Source organism: Pteropus alecto, unplaced genomic scaffold, assembly GCF_000325575.1.
Source record: "Pteropus alecto unplaced genomic scaffold, ASM32557v1 scaffold311, whole genome shotgun sequence".
Taxonomy (NCBI): Eukaryota; Metazoa; Chordata; class Mammalia; order Chiroptera; family Pteropodidae; genus Pteropus; species Pteropus alecto.
In genome coordinates this window covers 1,408,387-1,430,663 of record NW_006431916.1, presented here as the reverse complement: position 1 = coordinate 1,430,663, position 22,277 = coordinate 1,408,387, and the positions used below count along the sequence as shown (strand labels likewise).

At 33.4% G+C, this 22,277-nt stretch overlaps 1 protein-coding gene across 8 annotated transcripts in view; it reads left to right on the top strand.

The window, feature by feature from the left end:
• DLG1 (discs large MAGUK scaffold protein 1) overlaps positions 1 to 22,277 on the top strand; it is a 229,273-nt gene that overhangs the window by 92,361 nt on the left and 114,635 nt on the right. The gene's annotated exons all lie outside the window — the stretch shown is intronic.

Sequence of the window (22,277 nt, the reverse complement as noted above, 5' to 3'; positions counted from 1 at the left end):
TTTGAATAGGGAATCTATACATTTGAGAAGTATTTCTTCTTTGTACTCAGTGGATATATGGGATGCGTGACCTATCGACTTTAAATTGTTCCCAAGTTCTTTGACTCTCTAGGATGAGAAATCTGTGTAATAAATGGCTTACTGTTCTGTCTTTGTTGGTACTCTGTGCAACCTGAGTAAGAAATATGTCTTCAATATCCTCATCCATGCCAATCCAGAATAACAGAATCTGCCTTCCCCAGGTTTTCATCAAACATGGATCAAGGCACATATTCTGGGACCAAACCAATCACTATAGCATTTGTATAAACCACAGTAATCAGTTCTTTTTATACGTACCTGGTCCATTGTACAACTTTAATTTCCTTTTTTCAAGAGTTTTATTTTTTCTTTGAGAGAGGATTCTTAGTTCTCTATTGGCCCTTTGTGGTTTGCTCTATTCCCCTACACTCTAATGGAAAGGACCTGTCTGCCTAGGCCACAAAATTGCCAACTTCTGTCAGCAGTCTTTGAGAAGCACCAAACTTTCTGCCATAATCTCTGTTACAAAGCGTCTTGTTCCAAAGAGTCTCACATGACTTTTAACCTTTGTTGGGCATGTGTCTGTATCGTAGAAATGGAATCATAGAGACAGCATTAGCAACTTGTCTTGATGAATCAGGATTTGCAGTGGACGCGAAGGTTGTTTGCCAATGCTGCTTTCCAGTTAGTTGCATTTAGTTGGTGCTGGTAAGCACATAGCACATAAGCAAGATTTTGTTAGTCCACATCTGAAAAAATATCTATGGCTGAAGTTGAAACTTATGTTGTATGTTTATATCAACTTAAAAATTGAATCGCTTAACCATTAGTAAATTATCAAGTAGCATTTTTATTCATATATTGTTTTAAAATGACCATATATTGTATTGTATACTAATGTGGCATAATGTTGAGAGAACAGACTTAGGAGTCTGTGATTCTCAAACTTGAGTTTGCTTAAGAGTCATTTAGGGGACTTTTTAAAAATGAAAATTTCTAGATCCCTTTTACTCCTAAAAATTCTGATGAGGAGGGGGTACCAGTCTACATTTTTAACCAGCAACCTAGGTGATTCTGAGGTAGACTACAATGTTGAGAAACACAGACCTAGATATTAGATGTTAGAAAATGTCTATTTAGCAATCAAACAATACTATTTTGTGAACCAGAGTATTATTTATGTAGTATTGGATAAAACTTGTTCCACCGGTTATAAAAAAATTTACTTTTAATTTTTTTGCACTTTTACAAATTCATAACTTCATAATCTTAATGTTTATAATATATGAGAGATGATGCTGATAACAGTTCTTTTTTTGTCACAAAAGTTCCAAAAGCCAAATATTTATTTTGCTAATTAATCTGTTTCTGCCTCCAGACTCAATTATCAAAGCATTAAAAAAATTACATAAAGTGATCATGCTACTTTACAAATGGATTTCTATCATTAGATCTTCAGAGTTTAATGTAGATTGTACCTTTAAAAAACTTAGAACCAGTGCTAATTAATGTAAGGTCATTCCTGATGTAGAAATGTATATGTCAATGGTAAAGACTCTTTTATTAAAATTATTTTAAACAGTCAGAACTGTTGACAGAGAATCTGCTTGTATTTTTAAATTCAGTTCATATTTATAATTTAAGCAGTGAAGATGCCATTGGATTTTACTATAGACTGTGATTGGGACTGGGTAATCCAGGGTTTCTCCACCCAGTGCATTAAATCAGACAGCCTCAAAGGGTCTTGGTAGTCCAGTGTTTATAGCATCCTTTACCTGCTAATCGACCTCACTTCCTGGATTTCAGTCCATCTAGTTATCAGCTAACAAAAGGAACAGCTTTTGGTTCCTGCAGACGCTGGTGAAAAAACAATCGTGAGAAAGAAATCCACCTTATGCCATCTTTTTTGTCTGCAAATATAAACTCAGCCATCATGCAGCTAACAGGTACAGAGGGAAGATACAAGCTCTTTCGTAAGAAGAAATTACAGAGAAAATGAGCATCATTTCTCAAGGTCTTTATTTTCCCTGATTTACAAGTCATGCTGCTGTAATTCTAGCTGCAGTTTTTACCGATCATTCACCACAAGGCAGCTGGTAGAGAAGTAAGACTGCTTGGCAACCACCTGCAGGGCTGCAGAGATGAATTACATTTTCGGGAACAACACACTTCTGTACTCTCGTGCCAGTCGAGGAGGCAATACTAGCTCTAGCCATGGCTCAGTAGGCCCAAAGCAGAAACACTGGGCAAAAAAGGGCTCATCAGATGAACTGCAAGCTGAGCCAGAACCTTCACGCTGGCAGCAGATAGTTGCATTTTTCACTCGAAGACACAGCTTTATTGATTGCATCTCCGTAGCCGCCAGCTCCACCCAGGTAACATACCACTTGTTGAAATTATTTTCAATATATTTCGGTTTGTGTTTGTTTTGCATAAATATATTAGTGTAGATATTTTATTATAAAAAAATTATGCACTGAAACCTTGGATGTACAGAACTGTATTTTTTAGTCCATTTGTGTAGGTCTTTGGTACAAAAGAGAAACAAAAAATATTTTCCCTTTTGATCTTATTATGTAATGCCAAACAAAACAATCTCAGGTTCTGTCGAATGACGTCTGTAAAATATAAAGCCATTGATACATAAATTAAAATGTAGATTAATAATGCTTGTCTCATTTTTAGACTGTGTTAAATGCTATAAAAGTGTGATGTCTGACCAAAGAAAATACCTGTTTGTTTAGCTTTCGTATGTCATTAGATAATCTTTGGGAGATTGTTACAATAATAAGATAAAAGAAGACAGGTTGAAATATTTTTATTTTCTAATGTTTTGAAAATAGGTTAAATTAAATACAGTAAATAGAATTGAAATTGTGAAATACTATCATTCTGTATTCTTCATGTTAAATTATGTTGGTTTATTCAAGGAATTTAGTGAAACCTTTCATTTCTATAAATATATATTATCTAGAGTTAATTTGAAAGCAGTAAACTTGTATAATTACACAATTATAGGAAAAATTTTTTCAATAATCAATTGACAGTTTAGAGAGATGAGCAAACACTAAAAGTCTCCCAAATTAAAAAAGAATTACTTCTTTTTGAGGAAATGGGTATTGAAAATAGGAGGAAAATATAAAGTTAAAAATAATTGGAGTAATATTCTTATTTTAAAACATTTTTAATAGATATTCACTCAACTTTAGTGAAAATGATAAGAAATAATCTAATTTAAAAATAAGGTGAATGCCTTTATTCTTTGACATCAATAATATTTAAGTTAACAAAATAGATACACATGCCTTAGGGCCTTTTTAAAATAAATCCCTTCAAAACCATTTTAAAAAAATAATTAGCAGTATGATAAGTATAAACTGTCAATAGCTTATTTCTTAGTTTTGGTCAACAGCTTATTTCTTATTTTTGGTTACTTATTTTCAGTAGTTTTTATTTTAAAATGTCAAATTTCTTAAGAAATTCTATTTTTTTTTACATGTTTGAGAGAAATGGAATTACTAGGCTAGAGAGAGTCATTAATTGTTTTTCTATAGGCACTTTTAATGACACTTATTCAGAGGCAAAAATTTATTTAACTCTTTAATTGAACCCTACCTCAAGAATTTAACAACTTAGATTTTGACTGTAATTACATACACCAAAAAGGGACGCAAAGACTAAAGCTTGGCATTGTTATTCATTATAGATTTATATTAAAAGATATTTTCTGTTGTCAAAAATAAAGGGGGGAAGATGGGGGGAGAGGGAGATAGATAAGAGTAAAGGGGGTCAAATATATGGTCATGGAAAGAGATTTGACTTTGGGTGGTGAACACACAATGCAACATATGGATGATGTATTATTGAATTGTACACTTAAAACCTATATAATTTTATTAACCAATGTCACCCCAATAAATTTAATCAAAACGATGTTAAAAACTTTATAGTGTATGTAAATACACAGTACTATATCAACACATACTGCTATATATGTATACATACATACACTACCATTGACATAAATTCATATTATTAAGGTCATACAAATGAAAAGGCAAAAAAAATAGTTCACACATAAAACCATTGAAACCACAGAATTACATGATAGTTACTTAGGAGTTAAAGCAAAAAGTTGCTATTGTATTTCACTGAAATAGAGTCAGAATTTCGATAAAAACTATTTGCAGTTGATCCTACAAAGCCATTTAAAATTTTATTTTTTTCCCCATTTGTTTCAGATCATTAGTATATATTGATAAATGACTTAGTTTATATTTCTTTCATGCTCTTTACATTATTTGTCTTTTTCATTACCTTTGTATTTTATTTCTAGAAGTATAGGCATAAGGCAAGAAGTTTTGGCTTTTATTTCTGGTGGCAAATGTTGGCTTTTATTTTTCATTACACACATTTTTCTATCTGAAGAGTTGGATATTTTACATATCCAAGTGTTATATTATAACTCACTGGAATATAATACAACTGAGAGAGAACGTTAGACGTATTTGGATCTTAGTTGATACCAGAATACATTTTTCTATTTCATCTACTGACTCTTGACTGGCAGTTTTATTTTATAGCACTAAATGGATTTATATGTAAAAACAAAGTAGATCATTGAAATTTGTTAATTGAGTATATACTATATACCTATGAATATAGTAGTATAATATCGATATTGTTTTGTTATGTGATTGATAAATAACAACAGCAATTACCAGATCACCTATTTCACTGTTGTCAGAAATATTCTTTTCTAAGATCTGATAGCCAGATTAACTTTGAATCTAATTTCTTATATCTATGCTGCATGGTACTTTAGCGGTTTGGAGAATTGTTATTAAATCAAGTTTTATTAATTTGAAAGTAATTACTCTGCTTTATTATCCTCTATAAATAAAAAAGAAAATTTACCTTTTTTTTTGTTTTAAGTTGCTTGTGTGTTGGAGGTATTCATGTTCATAACTAAGATTATTTGGTTCTACTGTAATATCTGGAACTTAGTAGGAAGTCATTAATTTTTTTTTTAAATAAGGAAACCATGTGGTTATAAACATAAGACCCCCAGCTTTTAGGATAGGGCTTGGCCTTTGATTGGTGCTCAATAAATGTTTGTGGAATTGATTGATTAATTTCCATTTCAGTTTCCTGGAACCTTATTAGCTCATGGCCTTCTAAAATCTAGCACCTAATCTGAAACGACTTGGGTACTTATATTTATTGAATCTACTCTTCTCCCTCATAAGTGCCTTTAGTTCTTACAGAAGCCCATCTCTTCCTCCACTTCCTTTTTCTTCCCCTCCGTTCTTCACATTTTCAAGCCACAGAAATCTCTCATGCACCTGCTTTCCTCACCCGTTTGAATGCCCAACCAACGATGTAATCATATAGCTTGCAAACTCTCTCTAAATTTTTGTCATTTGGTATGTCCCAGACATTTACATCATGGGTTTTTTTTTTTGTGTGTGTGTCTGTTTTGTTTTGTTTTGTTTTGTTAATATTAAATTGAGTTTCACATGAATTATTTTACTTTCATGTAAGTTTTTTTCTTTCGGGCTTCATACTACTTATGTCTTAATTTCAAATAGTTATTATAATATAGAAAAAGTAGCCTTTGCATTGTCAACCCCTCCTCAGTTTCTCACCTCAGTATTCATCCTATTCTTGCATTCAGGATCACTTAATGCTAGTCCACCCTGTCCTACTTAGCCTATACTTCTGGAGATAAAATACAAAGGTAAAGAAAAAGACAAATAATGTAAAGAGATTTGAAAGAAATAACTAAGTCATTTATCAATATATACTAAAGATCTGAACCAAATGGGGAAAAAAATAAAATTTTAAATGGCTTTGTAGGATCAATTGCAAATAGTTTTTATCGAAATTCTGATTCTATTTCAGTGTAATACAATAGCAACTTTTTGCTTTAACTCCTAAGTAACTATCATGTAATTCTGTGGTTTCAGTGGTTTTATGTGTGAACTATTTTGTTTGCCTTTTCATTTGTGTGACTTTAATAAGATGAATTATATGTCAATGGTAATGTATGTATAGCATTGGCTATATTGTCCAAAAAAAGAAGACAATAGTATCAACCTCATTGAGTTAATTGTATTAAATCATTTAATTTATGTAACATACTTAGAACAGTGCCTGACATCTATTATTTTATTACATTATTATTATTTTATTTCTATATTGCTTATCTTTGATAGTCTGTGGACAAATTTAAATATAGATTATTAGGAATTACAGCACCTAGAGTAGTGCAGTTTATTCAAGTATTCAGTAAATAGTGTTGGTGGAATAAGTTAACTGTTAAATGCAAGCTGCACACTTTTTTAAGAACCACAGATCTCAAGGCCTTTAGTTGTAAGATTTAAAGGAGGGGCCCAAAGGAACACCTCAGATTCTTGGGGCGACCACCAGTTCCCTGACTTTACCACCCCTCCCAACACTCCCTTCTGCAAATTACCAAACTAGCCACAAGTAGACAACTAAATTCGATTATCTACCTTTTATCAAGGTCCCCCAAGCACAACAACATAACTAATTTTATATGCTACATCTATTTTAACCATAATCACTATAACCTGGCATTGCTCTGAGGATACAATCCTCACAAAAAGTGAAATTCTTATCTGTCATACCCCATGCACTATGGGACCAACAAGTGGAATTGTCTTCCTTGCTTATCATTCATATTTTAGGAATGATTGTACCTCCTCTCTTAAAAAATGTAGATGTCATCAGTGTTTTCTACTTCCCTTCCTTTTCTAGTCATCTGCTTTTCTCCCAATCACTCCTACTCATTGATGATTTGAACACCTGGTTTACCATCTTTTGTCTACCTCCTGTTCCTGAATTATTCTTAGTGATTTTCAATATCCTTGTGTGATCCATCCATAATCACACTTATCAATTGTTTGATGTGTATAACTCCAGGAACTTGTTTAGTGACCTGATTAAATGGTTATATTCAGGACCTCATTACCATTGATTATACCACTTACAAAATCTCACTTGCACACATTTTAAACAATCTGGCTTGCATTTCCTTTCTTTTCAACTCGCTTTCTCACCTACAATGATTTTTTTAATACTCTCTGAAGACTTCCAGCCCAACCTTTTATTATCTATCACTTCTTTTGTGCTTTCACTTCCTTCTTGGCCTTGCTCAGATTCCTTGGTCCATGACTATAAACACCATCTTTCACAATCTCAACTCTCTTGCCCCTCTGTCACTTCATTGATAAGATCCAACCTTGATTAATTGATGTTCTGCCTCCTGCACACAGGCTGAGCTGCACATTAAACTTCAAATACCTGTTTTCTGGCCCTCATTCTCAGTTGATGGTCTTACTCTGTATTCTAGCCTGTTAAAATAAACGATCCATCTGTGTTCCTAAAAACTCACTTTTCACTTCTGTATTAGATCTTAGTCCCTTTGACTATTCCTGGACTTCTGAAATTCTCTCTTCATTGCATTATCTATCTTTCCCTCTGTATTGGATTATTCCCATCAGCATACCTACCTGCTATAATACTTCTCATTAAATAACCAACCAAAGAAACCTTCTTTTGGAGTATAGATTCTCAAATCCAGTAATTCTCAGTCTTCATTTTACTTTTCCCCATAACAGCTTCTTATACAATTGACTACTCCCTCCTTTAAATTCTTTGCTCCTTTGACTTTTAAACACTGCTCTTCTGATACCCAGTCTCATTTTCCTTTGCAGTATCTTCCTTCTTTCCTTACTGCTAATATTAAAGTACCTCAGGGCTCAGTCCTTAAAATTCTCTCTTTTTATACTCACATTTCAGGTGATCTCATCTAGTCCTGTGCCTTTAAATAACAACAATATTTATATCTTTATCTTGGAACTAATTCCTGTACACTAGACGTGTATATCCAGCTTCTTACTCATTATCTCCACTTGTCTAAGTAACTGATATTGTTCTCCTCATCTTCATTGAGTATACCATTTACTGAGATGCCAAAGACTAAAACCCTTGGGATCATCTTCTGTTCCTTTTTTCCTTTGCTCTACATTCAGCTTAAGGGTTAGGGATACAAAACCCCTGACACACTTGAATTTCCACATATAACTTTTGACTCCCTAAAAACTTAACTACTAATAGCGTATTGTTGACTGGAAGCCTTACCAATAACATAAACAGTTAACACATTTTGTATGCTATATATATTATATACTGGTTCTTACAATAAAGTAAGCCAGAGGAAAAAAGTTATTAAGAAAATCATAAGGAAGAGAAATACATTTACAGTATTATACTGTATTTATTAATACTATAAGTTTACATCTATTTTCAAGATGAATCATCTTTATTGTCTTATATAATACAAAGCACTGTAAATGTTATATGTATTACTAACACTTGACATCAAAAGAAAAGAATTTGAAAAATATATTTACAATTTATAATAACAATTCATGAATTGATAACAGAGAAGCAATAATATGATTGTTTTATGGTAGCCTAGTGTAATAGATACAATTGCTTCAAGATAGTCTAGCCTATAATCATATTCATAATACACTATTGGAAACAGTTACATTTTTTAAATAAAACACTTACCTGTGATGATAGGCTGATATGTGGTTTCTCCAATTACGAGAGAGGCATACTGGATGTTAATGTAACTATTTGAAAGCAAAGTTATAAAACAAAACTGACACATCATTTTATATTAAATATCACCTTATGCCTATGTAAGGATAGGCTATCTACTCCTATACAAGTCTTGCACCCGATGTTCAACATAATGAAAACTTAGTGTATGATGATGATTGAGATGATGATGACAATGACACAGAAACATCCCCAAAAGTTCTTGCTGTACAGTTATTAGATTTTCAAAAAAGACACAGGTAAGTTTATTAACTGTATGGTATGATGATTACTATTTATTAAGTGGAAGTGGATCATCATAAAGATCTTCCTCGTTATCTTCACACTGAGTAGTCTGTGGAGAAGGAAGAGAAGGGCTTAGTGTTGCTGTCTTAGGCAGCAGAGGCAGAAGAGGTAGAGGAGGTAGAGGAGGAGGCAAGAGAAGCAGGCATATTTGGTATAACTTTATGGCAATATGTTCTAATTTCTGTATAACTTTTTTGCTTTTTCATTTCTCTAAAAATTTTCTATATGATACCAATCCTCCTTCCACCATTTGTTTTAGTTTCAGTGCCCATATCATAGAAGGATCTATACTGTAAAAGAAGTCAAAAGCAGTCTTGAATAATCGAAACTTTCTGCCAGATTGTCTAATATCAGTTTGTTCTAGCACTCCTTCTTCTACATCTTCTTCCTCGTCTGGCACTGGTTCAGAAGCACTCATCTGCATCAAGCTGTCTTCTGTTAATTCCTCTTATGTGGTGTCTGTTAGCTCTTGAATTTCTCTAAGATACATATCTTGAAACCCTTCACACACGCACATGCATACCTTCAGCCCCCACCCACACCCCCACTCCATATCCACAATCTTTTTCTTGATTTCCTTTATTGGCTCTGTTGTACATCCTGTGAAGTCATGTACAACATCTGGACACAGTGTTCTCCAGAAATTGTTTTGGGCTTGATGACTTTCATGGCCTTTTCTATAGCAGTGATGGCATCTTCAGTGGTGTAATCCTTCTAGACTCTCATGATGTTCTTTCTATGGGGGTTCTCTTCCATAGCATTGACAATCATTTTTATAGAGTACTGTGTATAATGAGCCATATGGTCCTTATGACCCCTGATCTAGATGCGGAATTAGAGAGACATTGTGTTTGGGAGCAGGTAGACCTTTTCAACACCTATGATGTTGAACTCATGGGGTTCTGGGTGGCCAGGGATATTGTCCAATATCAAAAGAACTTTAAAAAGCAGTCCTTTACTGACAAGGTACTTCTTGATTCCAGGAACAAAGAATCAATGGAACCAATCCATTGTTTAAGCTTTCTTGTTGTACAACCAAAAGACTGGCAGCTGGTGTTTATCTTTTCCCTTCAAGTCTCAGGGGGTTAGCAGCTTTATAGATAAGGGCAATCCTGATTATAAACCCTACTGCACTTGCACAAAACAGTAGAGTTAGCCTGTCCCTTCCTTCCTTAACTCTTAGTGTTTGCTTTCCTTCCTTACTAATAAATGTCCCTTGTGGCTTTTTTTTTTTTTTTACCCCCAGAATAGGGCTCTTGTCTGTATTAAAAACCTTTTAGGCAGATATCTTTTCTCTTCAGTGATTTTCTTAATGTTGTCTAGAAACTTATCTGCTGCCACTTGGTCAGCAAAACTGCTTCTCCTGTTATCTTGACCTTTTTAAAATTCAGACTCTTTCTACAATTATAAAACTATCTTTTTCTGGCATTAAATTCTCCAGCTTTAGATCCTTCACCTTCCTTTTGCTTTAAGTTGTCGTATAATGACTTAGCTTTTTCTTGAATCATGAAGAGTCTATAGGTATGCCTGTCTTATAGCAATCCTGCAACCACATAAAAGCTGTATTTTCAGTACAAGATTAAAAGATATTTCGCAAAAAAATGAAAGGTTTTCACACCTGCTGGCATAGCTGCAGTGATGGCTTCATGAATTTCCTTTACTTTCTTTACAATGGTCTTTGCATTGGATTCATTTGTCTTGAAATTGTGGCAAGCACGGGTGCAGACCTTAATCTATGGTACATATGAAGCAATTCCTATGAAGCAACTTTTTCTTGCAACATCATGACTTTTTTCTTCTTCTTGGGAGCACTTTCCAGCATTACTAGTGGCACTAGGTATGGATCCTATGGTGTAATTCAGAGTTTATGGTATTTCAGTAAATATGATGAAAAATATGTGAAAACCCCAAGAGATCACTTTTTACTGCAATAGATATTTTACTGGAAAGATGAACTGCTCACGTGGAAATGATTAATGTCACATGATATTTTAAGTGGCTACTCCAAACACTTAAGTTTACCGCAATAGCAACAGGAGGTGGCTACAAAATTATTACAGTAGTACAGAATGTACTGCAGTTAATTATATGCAGTTAGGATTTGATACTGCATCTTTACATTTCTGTGTTTAAATTTTGATAAATTTTAACTTTACATAATAGATTTCTATACATTTTATGGTGGTAAATGATAAAACAGACTAGGATCTCCATATATTTTATGCATTCTTGTTATACCTTTTTCCAAACTTTTTTGGTATTGTAGGCTATGTGGTTTATCTTTGTTTTTTTTTTCAAATTGTTGCAGATCTCCAAAAAATTTTCCAATGTATTTATTGGAAAAAAAATCCTTGTATAAGTGGACCTGAGCAGTTTAAACTCATGTTTTTCAAGGGTCAACACAATTTAACTTGTTGCCTGATCTGTAGCAGTAGACATCTAACTGGTCTCCCTGGCTCTATTTTTCTCCACTCACCAATCTGTTCTTCACTTTGCAGCCAGAGTCATTGTCACAAAATGGCAGTTCATATCAGTACCTTGGTTTTAACCCTTCCATAGCTTCCAATTTGATTTATAATAAAATTCTTATTTACCATTGCCCAAAAGGCCCTGCCTGATCTAGCTCCTGGCAGTATCTCCAGTTCCATTTCCTACTGTTCCCTCATTTATTGTACTCCAGCTACACTGGCCTTGTTCCTGGAGCATTTTTTCCACAGATATTCTCATGGTTCATTCCCTCACTTCCTTTAGATTTCTGCTCTTCTGTTGCCTCTCAGAGGGTCTTCCCAGATTCGTGCCTAAGGTAACAGGCACTCCTTTACTCCAAACATCTGTCTTTCTTACCTTTAAAAGAATTTTTTCCTCATAGCACTTAACACTACTTGGTTCTTTATTATTGTCAATTTTTTATCTATCTGAATTCTCTTTGAGACTTTCTGTGAAGCCTATATCACACTTTATCTAGTGTTATACTGATCTTCTGGGTGATGATTATCTTCATATTTAACATTCTGGGAAGAAATAACACACAAGGAAGTGAGACAAGGAGAGAAGAGGAGAGAAAACCATTCAATTTTCTTATAACTAGGTTGACTGTATAGCTCATCAAACACAGTGGAGTACTTTTGATGGAAAGAGGGAACTATTAATAATTAAAGTTAATAACTAAGCAATAGGCATAAATACAGACTTTCCAAGCAGACAGCGCAGATGGAACATCATTTATAACCATTTATCTTCTGCCTATTCTCATTAAGCAGCAGGTCTAAATATCCACACCAAGACATCTCCACCTTGGACCATCCCGAATTGACCTAACCTTCTTATCTATTCATGTTTCATACCTTTAACATCATGCCTAACAATAGCTATGTTTTGAAGTGCTGGGTCAATATTTTTTTTCCTTTCTAAGGAATGAAATTGCTTATATTTAAGAGTATAATGACTGTATTAAACTAGAATATATACACAATAGGTAGACAGTCTTAAATTACTTTGGAAATGCTGACTCTGTTAGTAGGATAGTTTCCAGGAGAAACTAGGTATAAATAGTCTCCTTTAGGTATTAACTAACCAAGCAATCAGAGTTAGGATAAAAACTCTGTTGTGCTGGTTATGAAATGGTGCCTCTTGGTGGAGTTCAATTTTCTGCTCAAAATGCCACTGATTTTATAAGATTAACACCATAACTCAGACTGGGAAATTAATTATTGCTCTTTTCACCTTAAAAATATTGTGGAATTTTTTACAGGAAACCTGTATGTACCTAATCGAAAATATGTTTAATGATGTTTAAGACCCAGTCATTTGAACAGCAGGACACTTCAGAAAAATCAGAGATGAAGATTAAATAAAAAATAATTGTTTATAATGGTCATGTAAGCTTTTTTAAAATACCAAATTGACCATACAATCCAGCAGTCATACTCCTTGGTATTTACCCAAATGAGTTGAAAACTTATGTCTACTCAAAAACCTGTACACAGATGTTTATAGCAGCTTTATTCATAATTGCCAAAACTCGGAAGCAACCACGATATCTTTCAATAGGTGATTAGATAAATAAACTATGGTACATTGAGACAGTGAAACGTTATACAGTGTTAAAAAGGAATGCAAAAACATGAAAGAACCTTAACTGCATATTACTAAGTGAAAGATGCATATCTGAAAAGGCTATATACTGTATACTTCCAGCTATATGACATTCTGAAAAAGGCAAAACTATGGAGACAGTAAAAGATAAATTGGCAAGTTGGAGAAATGAATACAGCACAGGATTTTTAAGGCAGTATGATACTATAATGATGGATACATGTTTTTAAATTTGTTTAAATCTCATAGACTGTGCAACACCAAGAATGTACCCTAATATAAACCAGTGAATTTTGGATAATTATGTATCAATGTAGGTTCTTCAATTGTACAAAGGTACAATTCTGGTGGCAAATGTTGATAATGGAAAGCTATGTATGTCTGTAGGCAGAGGTTATATGGGAACTCTAGTTTCTGCTCAGTTTTACTGTAAACCTGAAACTGCTCTCAAAATAGTCTATTAAAAAAACATAATTTATTTCTTAATATAGATTAATTACCTGTAGTTTGAAGAATTAAATAAGCGAAATTTGTCATAGAATCTCTTTATAAATAGGAAGTATGTTGCATTTATCTTTGTAACTCTTTTGTAATGTCATGATTGATAGATGGCCCTTTGGTCAAGGACAAATAGATAAAAAGAAAGAAATTTCACAAGCTGCAGTTTATATATTTTAATATATTCAAACAAGTTTTAAAGTTAACCTTTAAAATAAAGTGTTAATGAAAGTGCTGAAAAATGACTGACCTACATGCTAATGGGGTCAGGATAGGTAATGTAGCCTGTGCAATATTTTTGCCCTTTGTTTTCAAATAGTGTTTGTTTTCATGAGAAATGAATCTCATACCTCTTATCAGAACTATACTTCAGTAAACAATTGGGTAATGATTTGTTTAATGTCATCTGCTAAACTGTAAGCTTCCCAAGAGCTGGTAGCATAAGATGTATGTTTTCTTCTCTTGCATCCCCAGAGCCTAGCATGGTGAATGCCCTTGATAAATATATGTCGAATGAATAAACAAATGTGATATATGTGTTCATTTTCATTTAACCTGATGATGGCTGCAAGAAAGTTTGGAACCTCTAAATATGGTTTGGCCACTTTAAATTTCTCAAGCCATTTTTATATAGAACTATGGCTTAAAAATTAGCAAGTCTACATTATGTGGGATTTGGTAAAATCATGTATATTTCAAAAGTAATTCAAAGCCTTCTGTGAAAAAAATTGAGGTATGTATAGTCTTACACTTATGAATAACTTAAATTCTTATTGTTAAAATTTGACTATCATTTTCTCTAAAGATCTTTTACTGTGTTACTTTGTACTTCCTGGCACTATTATTTATAAAATTTTCAGCCTCCGTTTTTATATCAACATTTAGAATTTTGATAAAGGTAAAAAATAATTGTTCAGACCCTGTGGAAAATGCTAGCCTACAATTATCACCTTATTTAACAAGCTTTAAATAAACCAACCGATGTGATAATTTTACAGGTATATGCAGATCAATCAACTAAGAGTGGACCTGTTTTGTGCCAGTGTAAAATGACTGGCTCTGACAAGTGGAAGCAGTGGAATTTTAGGAGAAATCTAAACACAACTTCTTCTGCCCCTAGATAAATTTATTTAAAAGATTTTTTTCCCTCACTCCTTAAAAGGAGCCCTGCCTCTTCATTTTTTATCCTTTTGTAAACTCCAATTCGATCCTTTCTGAACAGTATTTACAGTATTTGTGAAATCTAAACTATGACTATTGACTCAGCCAGCCTTGGAATATGAAGAAGTTATTGTTATGGCAGAATGGAACCAATAGATTGCCTTACAAATTTTTTGCTGATCCTGTGAAAAATGAAATTATAATCTAAGATTTGAATCAAACAGACCTCAGCCTCATTTTTCTGTATTTAACTCTGACTAATCTTCATAGAACCATTGAATGTATCAAAGTATTATAAATTCGATAAAGAAATCAGCTTAAAAATATTTTGAAAAATAGAGAAAAAACAAACAAGAATACCAGTCTTCGGAATTAATTTTTTCATCTATACTAAATACCATAACAGGATTTGGGGGAGAGAGAACAGAACAAAAAAAAATCATCATTTTAATCACTTTTTCCAAACTGAGAGGCTGTATACTGTATAGAGCCTAATTCTTTCAGTTATAAGAACACAGTTTTATTATATAGGCCTTTTTTTTGTAAAATTATTTTTAAAAACTCAAGATGAAACTTGGAATTTCCATATGTATTTCTTATTTTTCTTAATTCTCACTTTCAAGATTTTTTTTTTTTTTGGAGGAGGAGTTGCTTATTTTTATCATAGATTAAGCATTGCAACATAATTAAACCAACTGTAGTTAGCAAAAACCAGCTTGAGCGTCTTGAAGTCATTTTCTATTTTCTGCATTAACCTAATCAGCCTTTTTTCTTCTTTAAAAATCACCTAAAGCAGGAGTCAGCACACTATAGACTGTAGGCCAATATCAGCCTGCCACCTGCTTTTATAAATAAAGTTTTATTGGAACATAGCAGTGCCTGTTTGAGTATTGCCTATGGCTGCTTTCAAGCTATTGCAGCACAGTTGAGTAGTTGCAACAGAAACTGCATGGCCCATAAAGTCTAAAATACTTATTACCTGGACCTTTTCATAAAAAGTTTGCTAACCCTTGACCTGATGATTAATGAAGTCTTTTTTTCTGTGATATTATATATTGTCTTTGCAATAAAATATAGTAGTAACAAGAAAAACAAAGTAAAACTGTTTTTGAACTATTTTAAAGAGACAGTGTAGTATGCTGGTCGAGCATACTCTCGTTAGAGGACGATGGCCTGAGTTAAAATCTCTGGCCATTTACTAGCTTTGGTACCTTGCACAAATCGCCTAAATTCTCTGTGTCTCTTTCCTTCACCCATAGAAAATAGAGATGAAAATGTTATCTGCATCAAGTTTTAGTGAGAATTAAATGAGACAGTGCATGTGAAGCTCTTATTGTAATACCTGACATCAGAACAATACTTAATCATTATAATAATTTTGATCACCACTCCCACGACCACCGCCACCATTGTCACTGGTTCTACAAAATATATTGGCCTTTTAAGTGATAATCTAGAGATATGGAGAGGAAACCTAAGTACAGAATGAGAAATGATTATGTTTTAGCCAAAGGATTGGTAAACAGAGTCCACCAGGAAAACAAAAATTACAGCAATTATTTTAGCAAGAGAGAATGTGACATGGTTGGTTGTTTATGAAGTAATTGGCGAACTAAAAGGGATAAATGGGAACACCAAAGTAAAACAGATAGTAGTAACCACAGGAAACAGCTACCATCAGGGTAGGGACCTAGGGACCAAGTTGAAGTTAGTAGAACCTAGAAGTTTGAAGGAAGGGTACCACGTGTTTTAAATATGAGCTGTCAATGAGATTTACTTCCTAATACAGTTTAAAAAGGAAAGAGATGAAAGTTCTTTGAGGAAATGTACTTGAGCAAGACATGTTTATTTTCAAATAGGACATTATTAGGGAATTAGCAATGGCTAGAGAGAGAACACACATGAAACTGGCAATTTTTTGGCATTTTTATAGTTTGAAACTTCTAAGGTTGTCAAATGGCAGAACATCCTGGACACCTTCTGATTGGTAGTACCTGCCCAAGCACACAGAAAGAACCTTTTAGCAATATCTACTATGTGTGCAGCATGAAAGGGGTTTGGGGAAGGGCTGGATATACACAATCTTTTCCTTGAGTCATCGCTTTAGAGTGCTGATGAAATTGATCTCTTTAATCACTGGGTTTCATTTATTCAATAAATATGCAGTAAATACTTCTTTGTGCTAGGTACTATTCTAGGCATTGGGCATCTAGCAGTGAATAGAACAAGAATCCCTACTCTTACAAAATGTATTGAAGAGGAAGAAGACAGATAAACATAATTAAAATATGTGGTGTGCTGGAGAGAGAGTAAAAAGAGAAGGTGATAGCAGATGTTTATTTGTTAGTGTGTGACAGGGAGATTGATAGGATAACCCAGAGAGGCTTCAACTGAAGGTGATATTTGAATGAAGGCATGAAAGAAGATATGGAATTAAGCCATGCGGATATCTGGGATAATAGCATTTTAGGCAGAGGAATAGTAAATAAAATCTGAGGCCAGAACATGTTTATAACATTTGAGGAACAGCAGGGAGTTCAGTATGGCTGCAACACTTAGTGGGAGGAGGATGTGAATGAGAACAATAGAAGATAACTTCAGAAATGTAATAGTCCTGAATCATTAGGGACTACGTAGAAGAATGAATAGAGTAGGGTTGAATGTGTAATTACCAGAAGCATTAAGGTAGTTCGTAATTTCATACCTATTTGTTAATTACGTAACCATATTTTAAAATCCAACTTTTAAGTCTCTGTTTACTTTAAATTTTTAGCGGTTGTTGGCTCATTCTTCTACCAATACAAAATGACCAGCTGAATGCTGATAGAATGCCATGTTTCCATAATGAGGGGATGATAAACCTTAACCAAATATCGTGAATCTTGCAAGCAGAAATACATTCATGAACTGAATGATCTGTTTGTGTGAACTAACAAATCTGTACCCGTGTTTATAGAATAGGATTGTTAATCACTAGATCTGTTTTCCTGTCTCCCCTTTGTTATTTTAAAATAAGAAATCTATATTTTAACACCCTGATTTGTTTTAAAATTCATCTAATTGTATTAATGTTTGTTTCTGAGATAATCATGACATGGACATCATATGCAGCTGATTCAAAAAACATGTTTTTGGTTTTTTCCCCACTGCGCCAATTTATATTGAAGGTGCTTGTATGCAGTAACTGTGGCAAAAGGGCATTTGAGGCAAATAAACAGATTTAAGCAATGAAAAACACCTTTATTCTAAGGTACCAGACCCTTGTTGAGGACAGTGATTTCCAAGCAGAGTTTTGCTGTATATACTGTGCTGTATTTTATCCTTCTATTAACAGGCAAACAGCTCACAGGTTTTTTACTGGTTTATCACCTCCCACACCAGATAGCTTCTTTGACATGTAGTCAGAGAAACATATTTCATTAAAGTACAGTAGATCTTTAACCAAAGGAATTTGGATTAAGATTATTAACTATGCTATACAAAAACAATTAAGATCCTTGTTGACCTACAGTGACACACGGATAATTAATTTTCCTTGTTATCTAAGATATTGATAACAATTTTTTTTTAATTTATGTATTTCATTTTCCATAAATGTTGTATGAATTTATTTAGACCTTATTGGATTTTGTGTGTATCTTAAACTCAGTTTACCTCATTCATGTAACATGTTAATGTAAGATACAATTATTAATTACCTGGTAGTTTGGTTTCAGTTATCTTTCTTTAGTTTCATTTTATGCTGAAAAATCATTTCAGTAAATAATTTAATGAGAAGAAATTTAAAAATATTATTTAGATAGCCTTGCAGATCGTTTCTGCTTGGTCTAACTATGAAGTAAAAAGATAATTTTTAGTGGCCATTGTGGGTGTTAATAGTCATCCTCACTCCCAACCTCCCATCAGTCACCAGATAACACAAATTATATATATTTGATTCGACTGTCCATGTCCATTTTTACCACCACAACCATTTGATTTAAGCCACTGATCACCTTTCTGCTGGATTATCACAGCAGCCTCCTAATCGTTCCTTCTGTCTTTTCTTGTGTCAGTCAAGATTCATATGCATATATAAAAACCACTTTAGCTGTTTTAAACAGATTTAGTAAAGGTGATATACATTTTTTCATTTATTGTTGAATGAATAGAGGAGAAAGAGGACAGTACACAGTCATAAATGCAGATGTGCAATATACATTTTGCATGCGGCTATACCTATTGAAGCTTCAGACCATTTTTATGAAAATCTGTTACATTTTAAAAACTGATTTCATAATTTTAAGATCTCACATTAAAATGTAAAGCTATGAAGAAAATAATCTAAAAATGAATCAGTTTAAACATTGTTCAAAAATCTGTCAGTTTGAATACTGGTATAAGAAAGTACTTTTAAAAATATGTACAATCCAGTTGTTTTACAGGAATTTACAATTTTCTGCAGTGTTTTTTGAGACAGTGTTAATATAGCCTCTGTTGTCATGGAAACAGGTCTCTGAAGGCAGCCTCAGAGGCTAATGATTTCATAGTGTTGCTATGGATAGAAACAACTGAGACTTGTTAGTCACATGGTCAAGATTTAAAAAAAAAAAATTCTTTGGAGCTGATCTTATTGAGTGATACAAATAGAGCAGGGAAAGGACGATGGCATAATAGTCACTATTGTCTAATAAAATATGTATATAAAATTTTTCAAGTTTAAAATGTTTATGCTGAATTCTTCCTTTTACGTAATAACCCAAAATAAAATGGTTGCTGTATATTGCCTTCTCATTATTTATTTTAGAATCTTGAGTTTGACATTTTACAATTTAGAATCATCTTATACAACTCCCCAGAACTGTACCATACTCTCAGTCCTGCACTCAAAATAGTCTCTTATTTCTTCATTATACTGTATTATTGGATCTATCACCTAACTGTTCCTCATCACTCAGCCTTCATTATTATTTAAGGCTGTATTTTTGTTTTAAATGAAAATTATTTTGTTGTTCTGTAATTCTTTGTTACTAAATTGGTTATCAGCTGTGGCTAGAAAGTTCTGTGTTGATAAGTCAATTGTTTTTGAAGACTTTCTCAGCAGTATTTGTCTTTCCTAAGGAAGAAGTAGGGGCATATATTATTCTTTTTCAGTGCCCTATACAGAGTGAAGTAGATGAAGATCATGTAAGTTTTAGGATTTTTAAAAGATGGTATTTAGATCCTTATATCTAAAGGAGATAGATTTTAGAAGAGGCTCAGAGCCAAGGTTACAATGAGGTTTAAATGTAATAGTAAAGGACTTACAGTTTTTCATAAATGGTTTTGGAGAGCAACCTCCCAGTGGAGGAAATTTTTGCACTTGGCCTTAAAATTTGACATAAGCATATAGCTTTGCCTTACTTTTGTGTTAAAGTGTATTATTAATCAGCCAATATCTGACCTGATTAAAGAGGCATAAGGAAACTTTTAGAGGTGGTAGGTATGTCTTTTACCTTGATTGCGGTGAAGCTTTCATGGGTTTATGCATATGTCTAAACTTATCAGACTGTATGTATTAAATATGTGAAGTTTTTATATATCAGTTACACTTTAATAAAACTGTTTAAAAATGTAAAATAAAACCGAAGTTACAAAATAATGATAAACTTTAGACTTTCTTTTGTTTGATACTTTTGATGATTACAGTCATTTTGTAGATTATCACTCAATTTGGGTTTGTCTGATATTTAATGACTAGATTCAAGTTATGCATCTTTCACAAGAATATCGCAGAAATAATGTATTCTTATTATATCCTGCCAGGTAGCATATGATTTTGATTTGTTGCATCTCTGGTGATGATAACTTTGATTCAGAATAGTATCTGCTAGATTTCTTCCCTGTAATTAATGTTTTTAGGGGAGATACCGTGTGTATGTGTGTGTATCCCATTCGAACTTTCATACACTGGAATGAAATGGAGGGTTCATTCAGCAGCAGTGGGGGTTTTTAACATCCATCGATGTTTCTTGAATGAGTTATTACTATGATGGTTGCCAAGTGATCATTTTATAATTCAGTAATTTCTTCTACATTTTTTAATTGGCATTCTACTATAAGGAAATGCTTTCTCTTCTCTCTATTCATTTATTCTTGTTAATTCTTAACATCGTCATGGACTATTGGAATTTTGTTTTATTTGGTGGGTTTTATGCCATTGTTAATCATTCATTATTTTGAGTTTCACATTGTTCCCAATCTAGCCTATGAGAACCCTGAAAGCTGACTTCTGTGTCCTCTCCTCATTATTCTTTGAGCACTTTCTTATTTTCTGGCATAGCAGGATGTTCTAGGTTCATACTGTACTTGCTAAGTTCTAGCACTGGAATCAGCCATTTCTCCAAAGACTCCTGTTTTTGTTTTTTATTAGAGAATGGATACTTAGAAACCACAATATGAGTGCTAAGTATATGCATGCTGTTGGGGTGTACTGCTCCCAAGTCTTCTCTGCGGGTAGAGCTAGGGAATATATGTACATAAATACATGCACACATTTATGTCTATAATATATAGATACAGAAAACCATGCATCTACACCGGCACTTCCAATTTTAGTCTAAAACAGTAGGCTTTGTGCTAATTTTCTTTTTGCATATTTGTAACTCCCTCCTCTGACATGAAGAACCTTGCTCTCATTCTTCTTTGTGTATTTATTTGATCAAAATTCCTTGTATATAAGCAATCTCCTATCACTGTTAGATGGACACCACCTCACTCTGCTCAAGCTCCAATAGATTCCCCTTTTTCTCCACTAAGGCCCCTACTACTCTTTATGCCAGACTACTGCTACTACTATAGATACTCTTTTTGTCACACTTGGATTCTAACAAAACACATCAGGCTGCTGCCACTGCTCTGCCCATATGGACACCCTCATCCTGCTCAGGCTCCAGCACTTGTTCCAGGTGCTGCCACCCCTCCTCTTCCTGTGTACAGATGCTTTCCTTACTGTGCCTGGCTTCAACAGTTGTACTTTCCTGTTCAAGTCTTTGCCTACACTAAAGTCATAATTTTCTGTTATCTCCCAGAAACCTAAATTTTATACTTTTCTCAATGCTGTCAAACCATCTGTAATTAATTTTAAGTATGGTATAAGGTATGAGGATCGATTTCATTTTCCCTATGTATATCCAGTTGATCCACCTGCAGCTTTCTTTTAAAAATGCCTTTTTCTCACATTTTGTTAAAAATCAGGAGTCAGAACCTCTGAATTTTAAACATTTTTAAAAAGTCATGTAAGTATTCTACTGAAAATTGGTTTGCATTTAAGTTCATAATATGGAAATAAAAGTTTTTTGTCTATGAGAACAATATATAAATGGTGGCTGGAGTCCAAGTCAGACCCACAGAGGCTTTATTCACGCTGTCCCTTTTTTATTGTGGTAAAATATACGTAACATAAAATTTACTATCTTAATCATTTTTAAGTAAACAATCAATTCATTGCCATTAATTACATCCACAATGTTGTGCAACCAACACCACTGTCCATCTCTAGAACTTTTTCATCATTACAAATTGGGAACTGGTTTAGACTG